General features: G+C 40.8%; 2 long non-coding RNA genes across 3 annotated transcripts; one reads left to right on the top strand and one right to left on the bottom strand.

The window, feature by feature from the left end:
* Positions 1-9503: 9503 nt before the first annotated feature.
* LOC106675816 (uncharacterized) lies at positions 9504-11934 on the bottom strand. Of its 2 annotated transcripts, none has more exons than XR_013093537.1 (5): positions 11597-11934; positions 10437-10776; positions 10302-10328; positions 10074-10187; positions 9504-9846 (listed from the first exon to the last, which is right to left on the bottom strand). It is a non-coding gene; the product is annotated as an uncharacterized LOC106675816 (long non-coding RNA). The 2 variants fall into 2 exon arrangements; XR_013093536.1 differs by having other exon boundaries at positions 10437-10578.
* Positions 11935-14657: 2723 nt separating this feature from the next.
* On the top strand, positions 14658-17429 carry LOC143413030 (uncharacterized). The gene is made up of 4 exons (XR_013093582.1): positions 14658-15636; positions 16002-16055; positions 16153-16378; positions 16482-17429. It is a non-coding gene; the product is annotated as an uncharacterized LOC143413030 (long non-coding RNA).
* The last annotated feature ends 570 nt before the right edge of the window (positions 17430-17999 follow it).

Raw genomic sequence — 17999 nt, 5'->3', positions numbered from 1 at the left:
TCTTATTGACACATCTGTTTTCTTTGACATTTAGGCGAGTTTGTTTGATGTTTTTAATTCACTTATGAGGCAAAAGGGTGGAACTACTGAAACACTACAGGCTAAAGCAATGGCATTTTATGTAGCAAATCTCTTGTCTTTACATTCACTCCTTCTGTTAAAATAAAAACATTTAAAATGCTTGCACCCATTTGACCTCACAGCAGCAAAGGTACAAAAAATATATTTGAGCAGCTTGGGGAAGTTTTTTTGACAGATATGCTAAAAAAAAACAACCTACAATTTAAATACATACATTTATTCTTTTCTACTTCCAGACAAAATCACAACAAAAATTTTTGGCACGACTTCCCCTACTTCCAAGGTGCGTGAAGATGATGAAAAAAATTACAATGCAGGAACTCCAGCAACACTTGACGGGAAGAGGAACAACTTCATTGACTGACCAACACGTTTCGGCTTGTGGCCTTCTTCACGGTCATAGTAATACATAGAAGTGTGCTTAAATTAAAAACAGGAAACAGAAAAAAATCAAATCAAACCAATCACATCTTCATGGATAAACCAGCTGACATATAACAGGTTAGTATTAGTTAATTGGTTAAGTCACGCCCAAGTAAATACTGGACTAGGTCATTAATGGTGAAGACATGGGTAAGGACACATAATCCCCACCTGTCTTAAAATAATACATGCATGACATACATAAAAAGAATATTACAAATATACAAAAAAAAAAAGATTACAAAGAGAAGCATTTATCAAAAAAGAAGGCAGTGCAGCAATTAGATTAAAAAGCAAGAGGACATCATCACATGGAAAGAAATTTGTGGAAAGGTCCTCATTTAGCTGACACACTCACCATGGAGCAACAACATTAGAATTACACCACGTCCTACTTGACCACAAGAGACGATGACATTCAAGGAGCATCAGCTTTCTGTTGCTTCAATCTTATAGAAGTTTTGAGGAATTCCTCACTCTTTGAACAAGACACCAATCAGGAATCAACAGATCACCTGAGGAAGTTCTACGTCGCAGATACTCAGTAACAAATGGCATGCCATCACCTTATCAAACTACATCAGCAAGGATCCCAAGAGGACTACGTATTCTCAAGCCGCCATCTTTTGGTAAGGACAATCCAGGTTTCACTACTGCATGGAATAGTGTCCTCAACTAATGCTTCTGTGCGTTGATGGCTATTACTATTAGGTATTTGAATGAGGAAAATGAAATATTACAGACTGAACAGCACCTCGAGGTGATGGCAAGAGACAAGAATGATGTACTGAAACAAATGGAGGAAATTGATCTAAGACTAGCGGAATATGAAAATGAAATAAAGGATGAGAGAGACTACAAAAAGGGATTCATATACCCGTGGTCCAAAGATACCCATAACTCAGTTATCAATGCTGCCACAACCACTGAACCACGCCAAACAACAGAAAGTTTGGTTTAAGAAAACACATCCAAGACCAAGACTTCCTTCAACTACCACAAATAAGAAAAAGCCACAGCACAAATTACCCAACCAGTCCAAATATGCTTTTTTGGACCAAACAGAGTTTCCCCCCGTGGAACCTCCATCCAGAAGAGGCCCAAATGCAAATGCACATGGCGGGGAAAAAGGAAAAGATTCACTGAACCGTCCATGGACGATCCCAATTCTGGGGAAGAAGTCAGATGTTGTCATCTTGAGTAACACTGCTTTGACCCCCGCTCAACTATCAGTGCTTGAACTTGGTCTATCTTTTGTAAAACTCTTTTTTATGTTTAGTGCTGTCCTTGCTTTTGTTATTTTCACCATCCGCAGAGACTCTTAAAGACACAGACAGGCAGACCAAAAAACAGCCACTAAGACACATTATGGCCAGGTCCGTAACACCCCCCTTGCCAAGACCAAACATCTCCCCTATAGATGTTTGGCACTTAGGAATGGAGAAAACCATGCGAAAATGTACATTTACCATTACACTCTCGGTTCCTTTTTTGTGCTGGATCTCCAAATTAAAATCCTGCACTAAGAGGGACCATCTCATGAGCCTCTGATTAGAATTTTGCATCCTAGTCAAAAACACGAGGGGGTTGTGATCGGTGCAAACAATGATAGGTGATGAACTAGAGTCGACATATACTTCGAAATGTTGTAGTGCAAGCAACAGGGAAAGAGCTTCTTTTTCAATAATACTGCATTTTTGCTGATGAATGTTGAACTTCTTTGAAAAATAACCAATTGGGTGATCGACACCATGCTTGTCCTTCTGCAACAGCACCGCACCTGCACCGCTGGTGCTGGCATCCACCTCGAGCTTAAAAGGATGTGTGAAATCAGGAGTGGCAAGTACCGGTGTGCTGCAGAGGAGAGCTTTGGCAGACTCAAAAGCATTCTGGCATGTGGGTGACCACACGAATGGTTTTGACACACTTGTGAGACTGGTGAGAGGTGCAACTACGTCTGCAAAATTTTTGCAGAAGCCACGATAATAGCCAGCCATTCCAAGGAAACGGCGAAGCTCATGTCTAATGCGAGGCACAGGGAGATCTAGGATAGCCTGAATTTTGGCCAGAAGGGGGTGCACCTGACCCTGGCCCACCTGCTTCCCTAGATAAGTCACAGTGGGTTTACCAAAGTCACATTTGGCAAGATTAAGGGTAAGGGATCCCTCTTTTTTACCTTCCAAAAATTTCAGTGAGTGTTCCAAGGTGTTCTGATCAGGTCTCTGAATAAGCTACAATGTCATCTAAGTACACTTCACAATTTTTGACACCACCTAATACAATGTGCATAATGCGTTGGATTGTGGCAGGGGCATTTCGAAGGCCAACCGGCATGACAGTGTATTGGAGAAAGTGATCAGGGGTGACAAAAGTGGAAATTTCAGATGCACATGGAGTGAGGGGGACTTTCCAATAACCCTTTAATAAATCCGGCTTGGTGACAAACTTTGCGGAGCAAACCCTATCAACACAGTCTTCCATGCGGGGAAGAGGATAGGAGTCAGGTTTGGTCACACTGTTCACTTTTCGAAAATCAGTACAAAAACGTGGGGTTTTGTCTTCCTTCGGCACAAAAAGGCATGGGGAACTCCATGCTCTCGGGAGAACTCGGGACAGCTAGACCATTTTCCAGCAAGTAGGAAACTTCTTGCTGAAAAAGTGCATTTTGGTAGGGTTCACACGATAAGCGTGTTGTTTGATCGGAGGGTGGTCACCTACATCCATGTCATGTTCGAGGATAGTAGTGCGAGAGGGAGTGTCAGCAAACAGGGATGGGTAAGTGTCAGCAAACAGGGATAGGTAAGTGTCTATGCAGACGCTCCCTAAAACAACTTAGGTAATCTAGTACGTTCTGCTCAGGGATAGCTGTGTCGGACAGATATTGCTCTTTAAGCAGCCGCAGGGGACCACGCATTGTGTGTCCAAACACCAGCTCAGCGGGACTGAAACCCGTGGACTCCTGCACACTCGCTCTCTCACCGCTAGAAGGAGAAGTGGCAGACCCTCGTCCCACTCTCTTCCTGACTCAAGGCAGAACTTCCTCATCATGGCTTTTAATGTTTGGTGGAAACGCTCAAGCGCACCCTGTCATGAATCGCTGTGTGGCAAACAGGAATTGAACCCAAAATGCAGGCTCTTAAACTCAAATGAACTCAGGAACCACAGCTTTATTTGCTGGCCGGGAAAAGCATACAAAAGCAAACTAAACTAAACTGGAAAATGACAAACTAAACTCACAGGGAGATCCACACAGCATGAGGGACGATGCGACTCAGAGAAACACAGGGTTTAAATACACTGGGAAGTAACGAGGGGAATGAGACACAGAAGGAGGGCACAGCTGGGAGAAATCAGTACTGACGAGACAAGGAAGCAAAGCAGGACACATTCACATAAGACACAGACCTTCAAAGTGAAACAGGAAGTATAACACAGAGACGCGAACTTGTCATGGTGGAGACAGCAACTAAGAAACACAGACATAAACCATAAGGCAGAGGACTCTAATAACCAAAATATGCAGAGGGAAATACTAAGCTTGGAACACAAGAAATTAGACTTGAGGGAGTAATAAAAGACCCACCATGAGAACATAATTCACAATACAGAGTGACAGAAAACAAGAAGCTCAAACATGCAAAGACACAGACGTACACAGAACAGAGGGGGCACCGAGAAACATGAAGGGCAAGGGATTAAAACTAGAAACCATAGAATAAATCACACGAGTACAAAATACAAGAATCACAAAGAACTAAAAACGCTGGGTAAGGAGACCCAGGATCCTGACACACCCTGTGATTCGGGATGATACGCACTGGATTTTTGATGCTTGATGCAGAGTGATTTTAAGACCTGAGCAAATATTTTGGACATAAAATTAAACCCTTGGTCCGTTTGAACAGATTTAGGCAAACCGAAAGTGGAGAAAAAGTTTACTAATGCTCTGACAATGGCTTTGACTTTGATAGTGCATAGCGGAATATCCTCGGGGAAGCGTGTACATCAGGACATCAAAGTCAAGATGTACTGATTTCCTGACTTTGTTTTTGGGAGAAGACCTACAAAATCAATGATTTTGTACGCAAATGGTTCCCCTAAAGCCGGGATCGGATGCAATGGAGCGGGAAGATTAACCTGGTTGGGTTTTCCACTGACCTGGCAAATGTGGCAAGAACGACAATACTTGGTTACATCAGTTTTTAACCCTGGCCAAAATAAGTGATACAGAATACGATGGTAACAGAGAAACTGTCATGTGCAAGACTGAGTACTTGGGGTCAAAGTTTTTGCGGTACAAAGTCCAGCCAAGATCACTAGATGAGGGAGGATGCCATTTAGGCATTAACACGTCATTTTCAATGCTGTAAACACGGGGATTCTGATCGCTGGCCAGTTTTGTGGCCAGAGTTGGGTCATTCTGTTGCACATGGAAAAAAATCTGTTTTGTTTGCCTCAAAAGACAGGTCAGGTGTAGCAGGTGGCAGGCTATCAGACACACATTTTTCAGTTTTTTCCACAGGCAGTTCAGCTTTCTCAGGAACAGCTTCAGAACATAGAAAAGAGTCAGAGAAGTCAACATCACCGTATTTGTTAGGGGTTGTTCAAATTACAAATTGTGCAAACAAAAACAAGATATTGAAAATAAGCAGACCTCAGTGCAACGAAATGTCTTTCCAACACTGGCAAGCACAAAGACCAACTTTAACATTAAAAGGTGTAAAAACAAGTACAAGATGTTGAAAATAAGCAGACCTCAGTGCAAAAAAGTGTTTCCTACACTGAAAAGCACAAAGGAAAACTTTAACATTAAAAGGTGTTCAAACAAGTACAAGATATTTACAATAAGCAGACCTCAGTGCAACAAAGTGTCTTTCCAACAAAGACAACCGCAAAGACCAACTTTAACGTTAAAAGGTGTTCAAACAAGTACAAGATATTTACAATAAGCAGACCTCAGTGCAACAAAGTCTCTTTTCTAAACTGAAAAGCACAAAGGCAAACTTTAACATTAAAAGGTGTAAAAACAAGTACAAGACACTGCAAATAAGCAGACCTCAGTACAACAAAGTGTCATTCCAACACTGACAAGGACAAAGGCCAACTTTAACATTAAAAGGTGTAAAAACAAGTACAAGATGTTGAAAATAAGCAGACCTCAGTGCAAAAAAGTGTTTCCTACACTGAAAAGCACAAAGGAAAACTTTAACATTAAAAGGTGTTCAAACAAGTACAAGTTATTTACAATAAGACGACCTCAGTGCAGGAAAGTGTCTTTCCAACAATGAAACACGCAAAGGCTAACTTTAACATTAAAAGGTGTAAAAACAAGTACAAGACATTGAAAATAAGCAGACATCAGTGCAACAAAGTGTCTTTCCTACACTGACAAGGACAAAGACCAACTTTAACATTAAAAGGAGTAAAAACAAGTACAAGACATTGAAAATAAGCAGACATCAGTGCAACAAAGTGTCTTTCCTACACTGACAAGGACAAAGACCAACTTTAACATTAAAAGGTGTTCAAACAAGTACAAGACATTGAAAATAAGCAGACCTCAGTGCAACAAAGTGTCTTTCCAACACTGAACAGCACAACGGCAAACTTTAACATTAAAAAGTGTAAAAACAAGTACAAGACATTGAAAATAAGCAGACCTCAGTGCAACAAAGTGTGTTTCCTACACTGAAAACCACAACGGCAAACTTTAACATTAAAAAGTATAAAAACAAGTACAAGATATTGACAATAAGCAGACCTCAGTACAGCAAAGTGTCTTTCCAGCACTGACAAGGACAAAGTCCAACTTTAACATTAAAAGGTGTAAAAACAAGTAGAAGATATTTACAAGAAGAAGAATTCAGTGCAAGAAAGGGAGGTGAGGGTGTGTGTGTGTGTGTTTGTGCGGGGGGCGGGGGTTCTCACCTTCCACTTCACTGACATGCATCACCATCCAGTTCTTCATGAGAAGGGGGGGGGGGGTTGAGAGGGCGATGTACTCACCTTTACTGACACGCTTGGTATCAATCAATCAATCAATCAATCAATCAGTCTTTATTTATAAAACACTTTTCATACAAAAAATGTAGCACAAAGTGCTTTACATAGTTAAAAACAGCCCACCCCCCCTTCCAACTCACTCCCCACGCTCTCATTAAAATAAATGATGTGAATACACACATATTCCCCCCCCCCCTCCCCCCACACACACACACACACACACACACACACGCGTACACTTAAAGAGTAAAAATTGGGCTGGGTTCGCATGAGCCAAGTGAGGAAACACTATAACAGGGAGCCGTCTGCACCGGGAGCCGGTCACAGACCGCAGCCTCCAGGCTGGGCACACAGCAGGAGGGAGGCAAAGGAGCCCCCCAGCCAGGCTGAGAGGACCCCCAGAGACCCAGCAGCCACGGTCGATCACAAACCCGGTGCAGAGAGCCCCCTCCGAGGAAACACTGGAGATATGACACAATAGGATATACAGTGGGGCAAAAAAGTATTTAGTCAGCCACCGATTGTGCAATTTCCCCCACCTAAAATGATGACAGAGGTCAGTAATTTGCACCAGAGGTACACTTCAACTGTGAGAGACAGAATGTGAAAAAAAATCCATGAATCCACATGGTAGGATTTGTAGAGAATTTATTCGTAAATCAGGGGCCTGTTCTTCGTACCGCGCTAAGTGAGTTAGCTGGATGAGATTGTTGACGATTTCGCGTGATCCTGGATCGTTCGGTTCCCCGAAGCCCATCCGGGACTTGCTGTCATAGCAACAGAGCCGTAAGCGTAAACCTGCTGGGGAGCAGGTTTACTTTATGTAAACAGGATTAGATCGCGGCCACGCAGGTATGTCCGCGTCATTCATACGAAAGCAACAGCGATATTCCACTACTGTTTCACCATAAATAAATAACATCAATGTAACTAAAGATAATGCAGCACTTGATCCTTTTATTGATTTCACACAGATACATACAGGTCATTCCCTAAAAAAGGGAAATGTACTATTAACATTCTATTACATGTATGTGATTATTACAGATGTAATTCATATTTCAGAGTAGTAATTGTAAATTACTTCGTGTAATCAAGATGAGAGACCACGGCTATAAAAGCGAAGGTGGATTTGGGAAGCCTGTCGCAGCCATGTCCTGTCCGTTTACGCGAGCAACCCATTGCGGAAGGTGCAAGATTGATAAGGAGAGTCCTCAGAATTCAGCGTATATTGCGGGACAGACAGGATCCTTTAGCTCAGCGCGACAGTGTGCTCATAGAGAGATATCGATTTTCCCGTGAGGGTATTATTTACTTAACCAACTTGTTGACGAGGGGGTGCAGGACCACCACCTGTCTTTTTTTTTGCTCTGCCCTTTTCTTGGTTGCTGTTATGAACAAACAAACAGAGTATTCCAGGGTCTCTTTCCAAGAGACGACAAGCAATATAAGTGATAAATATTACCATTCTGTAGAATATTCTTATATTTCACTTTTACTTGTTCCCATGTTCTAGTGGGTCCTGTTGTGGCTCTAATGTGAAAGGGGATATAATATAACATATTATAATATAATATAATGTAATATAATATTGGATAATATAGTGTGATATGATAAATCTACCCTACCACCTACTGGTGTTGGCCAGAGGGGCCGATGGCGCAATATGGCAGCCTGGCTTCTGTCAGTCTGCCCCAGGGCAGCTGTGGCTACAACCGTAGCTGCCTCCACCAGTGTGTGAATGTGAGAGTGAATGAATAGTGGCATTGTAAAGCGCTTTGGGTGCCTTGAAAAGCGCTATATAAATCCACTCCATTATTATTGTTATTATTGAATTACTTACGAGTTTGATTTGTCAGCAACTTTCTGCCAGCCCTCTCTCCTTGCTTTTGCAGTGTTCCCTTGCGTTTTAATTAAACTCTGAAACTCCTGAAATCCCTCACTCAAGAGTTCTTGCTCTGCTGCCGAAAAATACCGAGCGCGCTCCTTCGACATTTTCGCCGACCAATCAAAGGGTTGCCGATCAATGTTTCTACTGTCGATGCGTAGCCCCTGTTGGGCCACCCAGTGATCTCACATTACTTCATCCAGCTATACTAATCGTCAACAACAGGTGTGTTCGGGGAACCGGAATAGCGAGCTCAGAGTTAGCGCGATGATTTGGTCTTGGATGTTTCATTTGATCTTGGATGTAGTAAGCGACGTACGAAGCACAGGGCCCAGGGTGGAAAATAAGTATTTGGTCAATAACAAAAATACAACTCAATAGTTTGTAACATAACCTTTGTTGGCAATAACAGAGGTCAAACGTTTACTATAGGTCTTTACCAGGTTTGCACACAGGTTAAGATACTTTAAGTGACCTATTTGGGTTTAAAAATTGTACTGATATCTGGAAGGCAAAAGAGCATCAGGCAGGAAATCTATGGAGCAGTCATCCTGATAACCTCAGCCACATCCCTCTTACTTTGTTTAAGGGTATTTTATTCACTTAGTACCACATGACTGTGGCCTTGTGTTATACCCACTCTGCTGCAGTGATGCTGCAGTCAAACACAAACATTGTGATTAGACATTCAAGAAGAGCCTCTTAAAGATACTCTGTGTCTCTTGACCTAAACACATAATCTGGTTAAATCCGATTTATGTTCATTAATGCCCCCAGTGTAAATTAAAGTAATAAATTGGTTACTGATTAATTACAGAAGTACGTTGGTGACCATAAAGATGTAAGCCTTTGACCATCGGGATAAAATGTGGTTGGAAAACTTAACAATCATTGATAAAGATTCATCAGTAGCTCGAGCAAGACCAAATTGTTCAGTTTGCCTTTTTGCTCCCCATCAGGTCACTTTCACCATGTGACAAAAACAACTCCCCACTGTACACACTCAAGCCACCAACAACTTTCTAAATCCTCGATAAAAATCTGACAGGTTGCAATGATGCTCCAAATAACTTTTTGTAAAAGAAATACACAGAAAATATTGTGAAAATTGGTTTATTTTATATCTCCTAGTTTTAACTGAAGAGATAAAAACATGTATGAAATATCACAAACTGCAGTATTGTATAAATGCTTACATCCTGCTGATGCAATGGAGACATCTTCTAGTGACGGTGTACATCCGTGTGTGTGTGAGGAGGTTCCTAAACTCACTGACATAGAAATGGATGTCCACAACTCCCGCTGTGCAGGCGGGGTCAGGACCCTCCTCACGTTGGGTGAAGAGGGGTGGTGCTGGGGCCGGTCAGATATAAAGTGCTGAGAGTGGATCTTTGGTCCTCTGTGCAGCTCTGTCCACTCTCAGCTGTTCCAGGATTGCTAAAGACACTGCCCTGCAAAGCAATAACACAAGAAAGTTGTCATTTGAACACAAAACAGATTTTCATTGTTGGTAGTTGCAGTATGTTGTTAAACACAATTTAAATCCAACATACACACATGAAAACTATAAATAAACTTAAACCTACAGTGCTGCTGACATCAAACCATGATTTATACCAACTACTGGAAGAATTTAGTCTTCAAGACAGTTTTTAGTCAATGTGAGGTGATAACTTACATAGTTCGAAAACAGCACCACTCTCCAGTTTGTCCTTTGGTCATCCATCCTTCTCATCAGGTCATGGTAAGGCTGTCGTCTGGGTGGGGTGTTGAGTGTCTGAAGTGCTGAATGCTGGGAGATGAAAAGTGTAAAGCAGCTTTATTGAATTTAAAGACAAAAAAAAAATGAATTCACAGATCACTGATTTGTTAAATTTACTTTTCTTCTCATGTGTTTTTATCTTACCTCTGATCCCTTAGCCACAGGCTATACCTTATGTAAAAAGAGACTACTGTCAGTTCACTACATCATTTTTAAACCTATTCTACTTATTTGTGTTGACATTAAGTATGGGCTGTCATGGCTAACCAATGGACACACCTGCAGCCGGAGTTCTGGCAAGCAAAAGGTGACAGTTTATTTACAAAACGGGAATCCACACACGCGCTCTCCTCTTCAGCACAATAACCGCCGCTACTCATGCTGCCACACTCAGGGATCACAGGGAAGGGTACATCACCAGCTCCGGGGAAATGTGTACACAGAGAGCACGATTAGATCCAACAGGCAAAATACACAGAGAGAGTTTGCTCAAGCTGTGATTCAATGTTCCAGCGAAGACTGCTTCGTGCCGAACACTCATACGGAGCTCCAGCAGATCAGCAACACATGGAGGCAATCACCGCAGGTGCATGGGTCAAGAGGGAGAGCCCACAATGAGCTGCGCCCAGGCAAGCAGGAGAGATTGATTTTCAAAAACACATTTATTCACTTAATAGTGAATCATACAAAAATTCTGCTCAATCCAACACATTGCTAAATAAAAGTTCAGAGTTATTTAAAGTAAAGAGACTACCTTTATAGTCCCAAAGATTTTGAAAAACATCCAGGCCATCCATTTTGAAATAATATTTATACTCTAACATCACTCTTGCTCTTAACATACTCTTGAAGAGCTCTACACAATCAATATTTCGTCCATTATAAATCTTATATTTTCTACTCAAGTAAATTACCAACTTTGCTTGACCCAAGAAAAAAATGATACATCGTCCCTTTTTCTTCTTCCTTTTGTCATATGAAAAGCCAAAAATAAAACACTCTTTTGAAAAAAAAAATTCTACAAAGGATTTCCAAATACCATTAAGTACTGAAAATGAATCCATTAACCTGAAACACTGTACGAAACAATGAAAAATAGTTTCTCTCATTGAACAAAAAGGACATTTATCTGAAACCCCATGATGGACACAAGAGGCAACTGGTGAAGGCAATTGTAGCTTGCCTTCACCAGTGTATGAATGTGAGAGTGAATGAATAGTGGTATTGTAAAGCGCTTTGAGGGGTCCCGAAAAGCACTATATAAATGCAATCCATTATTATTATCATTATAAGAGCATTAACCGCACTGATACCATGTAAAATTCGCCACTGTAAATCACCTGTGTTCTTAGTCAATGGTGGCTTGTACAGCATCCCCCATACAGGTGTCACATCAAAACCAACCTTAAAATGTTCTCTCCAAGGCGTATGATTTTTACCTTTTAACTTTATTCCAGGAGCTTTACCATTTTCCATACTCGACAAAGCTTCCTGCAGTTCTTGCAGAGTTGAGGCAGGCTCCAACACGATACTGTCGTGCTCTGAGACCTCTGGCAAGTTACTGAGAAACTCTTCACTAGCCACGGAATCTTCTCTAAACTCGCTGACATACAGCTTTGAAAAATAATCAACAGCCTTTTTGTCATGTTTCGGCTGTGTACAGGCAGGAGAAGGACCCAAACGCAAAACTCACGACAACAAAATTAAACTCAAAAAGCTGCTTTATTGCAAAATGGCATGGGAAAACTAAACTGGGACATGGCTAACTAACACACAGGGAAACACAGCCATGAGGGAGACTACAACACTGAAAAAGTGAAACACAGGGCTCAAATACACAGAGGGATAACGAGGGAACAAGACACAGAAGGAGAGCACAGCTGGGAGTAATCAGGCTGGACGAGACAAGGGAAGCAAAACTAGAAACATTGACATGAGACACGGACCTTCAAAGTAAAACAGGAAACACACTGACTGAACTCTAGACATGTAAACTTAACAGCAACTGGGGAGACAGAACATAGGAACCTTAAACATGGTACAAAAACGTCACAGTAGACACAACATGGAACACAGGGAAGCCATATTACAAAGCCAAAGAACTAAACCTATGATAACCCTAACTGAGACCTAGGGAAACAAGAAAAAGAACAACAAAGGACTCAAAACATAAACCATAATATAAAAACACAAGATCTCTTCAAAATAAAATAGGAAACATAATGAGATGCAGACATGACAACCTGAACTTGACAACGTAAGACACAGACATGAAACACATGAAGAGCAGGGGAGACTTAACATGGGTTGGAAACACAAGGGGGAACTAATAAGCAAATGAACATAGGAGACCTAATGAGCTTAAACATACTATAAACATCAAAATGAACTAAAGCTCAAAACACTGGGTCATAAGACCCAGGATCGTGACACTTTTTCTGTAATTCAGTGGGTTCAGTCAGCTCTTTCCCATCCTCAGATTGAATACAGTAAATACGGCGATTCTGTCCATTGTTTTTTTCCAAACTAAAGAAGAATTCTGAGGGAGCATCCATTTCAGCAAAATTTTGAAAACATGAATGGACCAGGGCGGCCTGTGCTCTAAACCCTAGCACATCACCCAAAACAGCGTTTTTACTTTTGAGTGCCTGAAAATGGTCTCGATCTCCTGTGGACTCACTCAAATTTTGAAGATCCACTACATCAGTCTCTAATTTTTTATATAGATTTTAGCATCTCACTTATGTGTATTGAACACAGAACTGCTGAATTTCTATTTTACCAATATCCCACCATTGCTGCAAGGAAGCAAGCTGACACTTCATAGTTCTCCATTGATAAATGAGGACCTTTCCACAAATGTTTTTCCATGTGATGATGTCCTCTTGCTTTTTAATCTAATGACTGCACTGACTTCTTTTTCATTAAATGCTTTTCTTTGTAATCTGATGTATGTCATGCATGTATTATTTTAAGACAGGTGGGGATTATGTGTCCTCACTCTGTCTTCACCATTAATGACCTATTTACTTGGGTGTGACTTAACCAATGAACCAGTACAAACCTGTTATATGTCAGCTGGTTTATCCATGAAGATGTGATTGGTTAATTGGAAATTTTTTCTGTTTACTGTTTTTAATTTAAGCACACTTCTACTATGTAGCACAGATTAACTAATTTGTCTGGACCTGTGGCTGCAGAATGTGTGAGGTGGTGAGAAGACCCAAACACAGGAGAAAAGGAACTACTTAGCAAAAAGCGAGCTGTTTATTTAGGCTGAACATTAAGGTACAAAGAAAATCCCCCAACCAACCAAACAAACAAATAAACTAAACTGGGAAAATACTAGGGACATGGACCCCGAGAGACACAAAAACTGATGAGAAGAGAATCGGACAAGGGTCAAGAGGCTACTGAGAAAATTTATACACAAGGGGAAGAATAGACGAGTGGAGACAGCTGGGAAACACAGCAGAAACAAATAAGATATAATGAGAGACAAGGAGTATCGAAAACATATGAACGTCACACTAGGACAGGGATTAGGGAACACTGCAACATGACAGACTAGAGAGACAAGGACGAAACACAAAAAGAGAGGAACATGGGAACAGGTAAGAGAGACAAAACACAGAGATATGAGTAAGACCTAGAGCGAGAGAAATAGAGAGAGACCGCTAGAGAGGGAGAGCGATAGACAGAAAGAGAGAGAGAGAAAGAGAGAGAGAGAGGGTCACACAGAGAGGCAAAGTGAGCAAGACAGAGCGAGAGAGCGAGAGAGTGACACAAGGAGGTACACTAAAATGGAGACAAGACACTGAGGACAAGACAGAATGAGAAAAGCTAAAGTAAACTAAATACCCTAAAATAAACCTGAATCAACGGGGATAAACTGCATAATCAGAAGAATATAAGAACAAGAAAGATTAAAGATTAAATTACCAATAATCATCCCACAGATGTAATATTATCTACAGCTACTCTTAGTACCATTGATGTTAGGTTAGACTCTTTTTCTCCAATTGATCTTTCTGAGTTAAGTCATAATTACTTCCTCCAAACTATCAACGTGAGAGAGTGATATTATACCCCTTTCGTCAAAAAAAGTGACAGGTTACTTCCGGAGCTCATTAATTATTCATGAGCTCCGGAAGTCCGGAAGTAGGAAGTAATTAAATTATCCCCTAATTAAATTAGCCCCTAATTAAATTAGCTCCGGAAGTCCGGAAGTAGGAAGTAATTAAATAATAAAAATATGATATTCATAAAAATATGATATTCATAAAAATATGATATTCATAAAAATATAATTGATTATTTAGAAAGTTTCTTATATATCAAAATAGCATTCTTTTATTTCTTTAAGCAATTAAAAAATTTATTTATTTTTTTATGCTCAAAAAACGCCATCTGGTGGTGGGTCAGTGTGTGCGCGCGCCCGCGCGCGCCCGAGGCTGTGTGTCTGGGCGTGCGGGGGCGCGCCCGTGTCTCCGGACCGTGCTCTCTCGGGCTCTGTGCTCATGTGTTTAAAAATGTATTAAACCATATTAAAATTGTTTAGTTAAACTTGTGCTTTTGTAACGTTCAGTATGGCCACAAACACATGCTGCATGCCTTGGGGGAAAACTTTATTTAGATTTATATGCATTTGTAGATTTAGAATAAAACTCATACTCAGAAAAAACAACTCGCGATCCCCGCAGCCCCCTTAACCTAATCCTTAGATACATAAGCAGGGAAAACTCCTTAAAAAACCCTCCGCTATTTCTCCAAAACCCTACAATAACTTGTTAGGGTACCCCCTCTATTCCCAAAACCTTATATTCGATAACAGGGAAAATCCTGAAAAAATCCTTAGTCTTTTTTCTCAAATTCAGCGCCCCGCGGCTCCCTTCATGCTCAGCCAAACAAAGCCAAAACTCCTTTTAAAAATTTCTCCGCGATTTCTCCAAAACCCCTAGAATAACTTGTTAGCTACCCCTCTATTCCCCCCAAAAAAAGCGCTATAATCCAAAAACATTGGGAAAGCTCCTTACTCTTTTTTCTTCAAAAACTTGCCTCTTGCTAGCTACCTCTAAAATTCTACGCAGAGTCTAAGTTCTACCTCGCTCTTAATCGCACCGACCCGCAACAGCTTCCAGAGCACAATTTTTTCCTGCTTGTTCGCTCCCCGCTCTGCTCCCGAATGCGCTGCTTACCTCGTTTGAAAATTCCCCCCTTAGACCAACTCCGCCTCACTGCGCCCCGCTGCCAATCACATAACCCTTGCACCGCTCCCTTCGCACCCCGGTTAGCCAATCCACTCCAGGTCTGATTTTACGATCTCCCGCTGATGTTAAGACTATCTTCGAACCCCCAGAAGACCCCTGCCTTCAGCCATATCAACAACTGGAACCGCTCAGACTGCTTGCGACTTCGCATAGGGAGCGGCCGATTTCAACAGCAACTTGCGTCTCTTTCCTTATCCGCATATCATTCGGTAAGTGTTAATCTTGCTCTCTAACTACATTTTTGCATTTTCCTTTTTACCATTCTGTCAATCCTTTCATTTAAATAAATAAATAAATATCACAATGGTTTGTAACAGGTACAATACACCATCCATCCATCCATTCGCCTCCACTTATCCTTTTCTCAGGCTCGCGCAGTGCGCTGGAGCCTATCCCACGTGCAATACACTTTAAAATATATATAAGCTCCACTTTTAACCCCCGTAAAAGTTTATACATTACATGTCTACATCACCTATCATGGCCTCATCGGGTATCTCATTTTTTCTCACTCTTGTTCATATAATGTTTATATTTTTACTGTTTGTAAATACTCGATGTTATTTCTTTTCAGACTCTGAGATAAACCTGCTCAACTCCTCTTTTTTTGAGTCTCTCGATCGAATTGGTAGGTTTGGTTCATTCTTGTTCCCCTTCTTAACAGCTAATTGTACAAGAAAAACAAAACATTTACCCTCTTTTTTCATTTTTATCAAACTTTCTAGATATCTCTGACTTGGACACCTTTATTGGTACGAGTTCCCCGAATTCTTCACCACCAGTGCTTGTGCGATCCACAGGAAAGAATATTCGTCTCTCCACACGGGACAGAGAGTATTTGCTCTCTACGCTAGATCGCCCTGCTTCATCTGGCCCCAGTTCCATTCCCGTCGGAGCTTGTTCTCTCCCGCAACCCTCTGGGAAAAACTTGCGCCTGTCCGCCGGGGACAGGCAAGATTTGCTATATCATCTTGTTATTGTTATGTTATGCTTCTTTGATATTTTGCTAGTTTGCGTGTTTTAAAACTCTTTTTGTTTTTCTTTATATTTTTAGACCCAGATGTGTTAACCTGATCCCTGCGAAACACCAGCTCTGCGTGGATTTTGACCGCGAGTGACCGGATGTTGTTTCCGGCCTGAGGTTGCCTGAAATGCCGTGAGGCTCGTTTGAAAGATTGCGCCCGAGACCAACTCCGCCTCCAAGGCATGCCTACCTTTAGCTGCCACCAGTGAGATATCAGAGCCGGGCTCCACATATCCAATCAGGAGCACGAGCAAGACAGCTTTTGCAGACTCTCCAGAAATATACAAGTCCTTACCAACTGCTCTGCAACCCAGTGTTTCTGGTCCCCTCACTAACATCGCTTTTTGAGATATTTTTTATGAACCACCAAAAAAGCAATTTTACCCCACAGACTGGGTCTGAGGGCAGCAGCGGGGACAAATGATTGAAGCGACGGACATTTCATGGCTGGTCTTGCATAATCGTGAGTTATTATGTCATATGGTGATAAGTACATAGTTTTGCAAGAGGCATACAAGCACTGTGGAAAAAGTAATCATAAAACTGTTTTTGTGAACACCCTACGTTATGCTTTAAAAAATGTGATACATGTAATGTGATCATCAAAGAACATGATTTTTTTTTAAAAAAAACTTTTATTCTTATGCTTTTAAAGTATGTCAGATTATCTTAAAACACTTATTTGTATGTTATAATGTTTTTCTTACACCATGTGTAATTTTTATAGACACCTTATTCATTGTATCAATGTGTAATTATGTATCTTTGATAAATAAATAAAATATTTAATCTTGTATTTGTGTACTTTCTGGTGATTCAATAAAAAATTAGTCACATATCGCTCTGATAAACACAGATGGCTGAAAGAAATGTTTGATGGAACAAAGGAAACAAGTGTCTTGCTGCTAAACTTTTAAGTCACCATGGTTTAAATGAGAAAGTCTGTATGTAAAACATGAAAAACTCCATATCAGTGATATCTACAAAGGTGTACTCATTTCTTTGTAATGGTACTTTACTGTTCCAATGAAACAAAAAGAAAATCTCATTTTTAAAGTACATTTTTCGGCCACCCTGACCTATTTTCAGGGGCAAGAATGTTGATGTTAGACTGTGTTTTAAATCAGGTTGTGATCTTAAACTAACTATCACAGCACTGATTTCAGTTGTAATGTCAATTAGAATCCCAATTTGGCTTTTCTCCAGTCAGTGTTATGGTGAAATTTAACTTGTTCTTTTGTGTAATTGCACATGGCCCAGCAAAGGACCCCTTAGTAAACTGTACAGCATAAGTTTTCAATTCACTTTTGTCAGAAAACTTCACAGTATGAGAAGTTACAGCACAGTTTCTCCAAACGTGTGGTTCTTTTTCAGCCAGCGTGCTTTTAGAGCATCTACATTAGCTCATGTAGTAAAAGTACAATCAGTAAGTGTACTTTAACATTTGAGATTCCGAGTCACTCTTGCTTAGATCATGTGAACTATATCATGAACCTTTTTTTGTATAATGCATCAAACGTGTTCAAATCAGTTTATTTTCAATTTATT

Source organism: Maylandia zebra, linkage group LG16, assembly GCF_041146795.1.
Source record: "Maylandia zebra isolate NMK-2024a linkage group LG16, Mzebra_GT3a, whole genome shotgun sequence".
NCBI classification, from domain to species: domain Eukaryota; kingdom Metazoa; phylum Chordata; class Actinopteri; order Cichliformes; family Cichlidae; genus Maylandia; species Maylandia zebra.
This window is presented reverse-complemented; position numbering and strand designations above follow the sequence as displayed.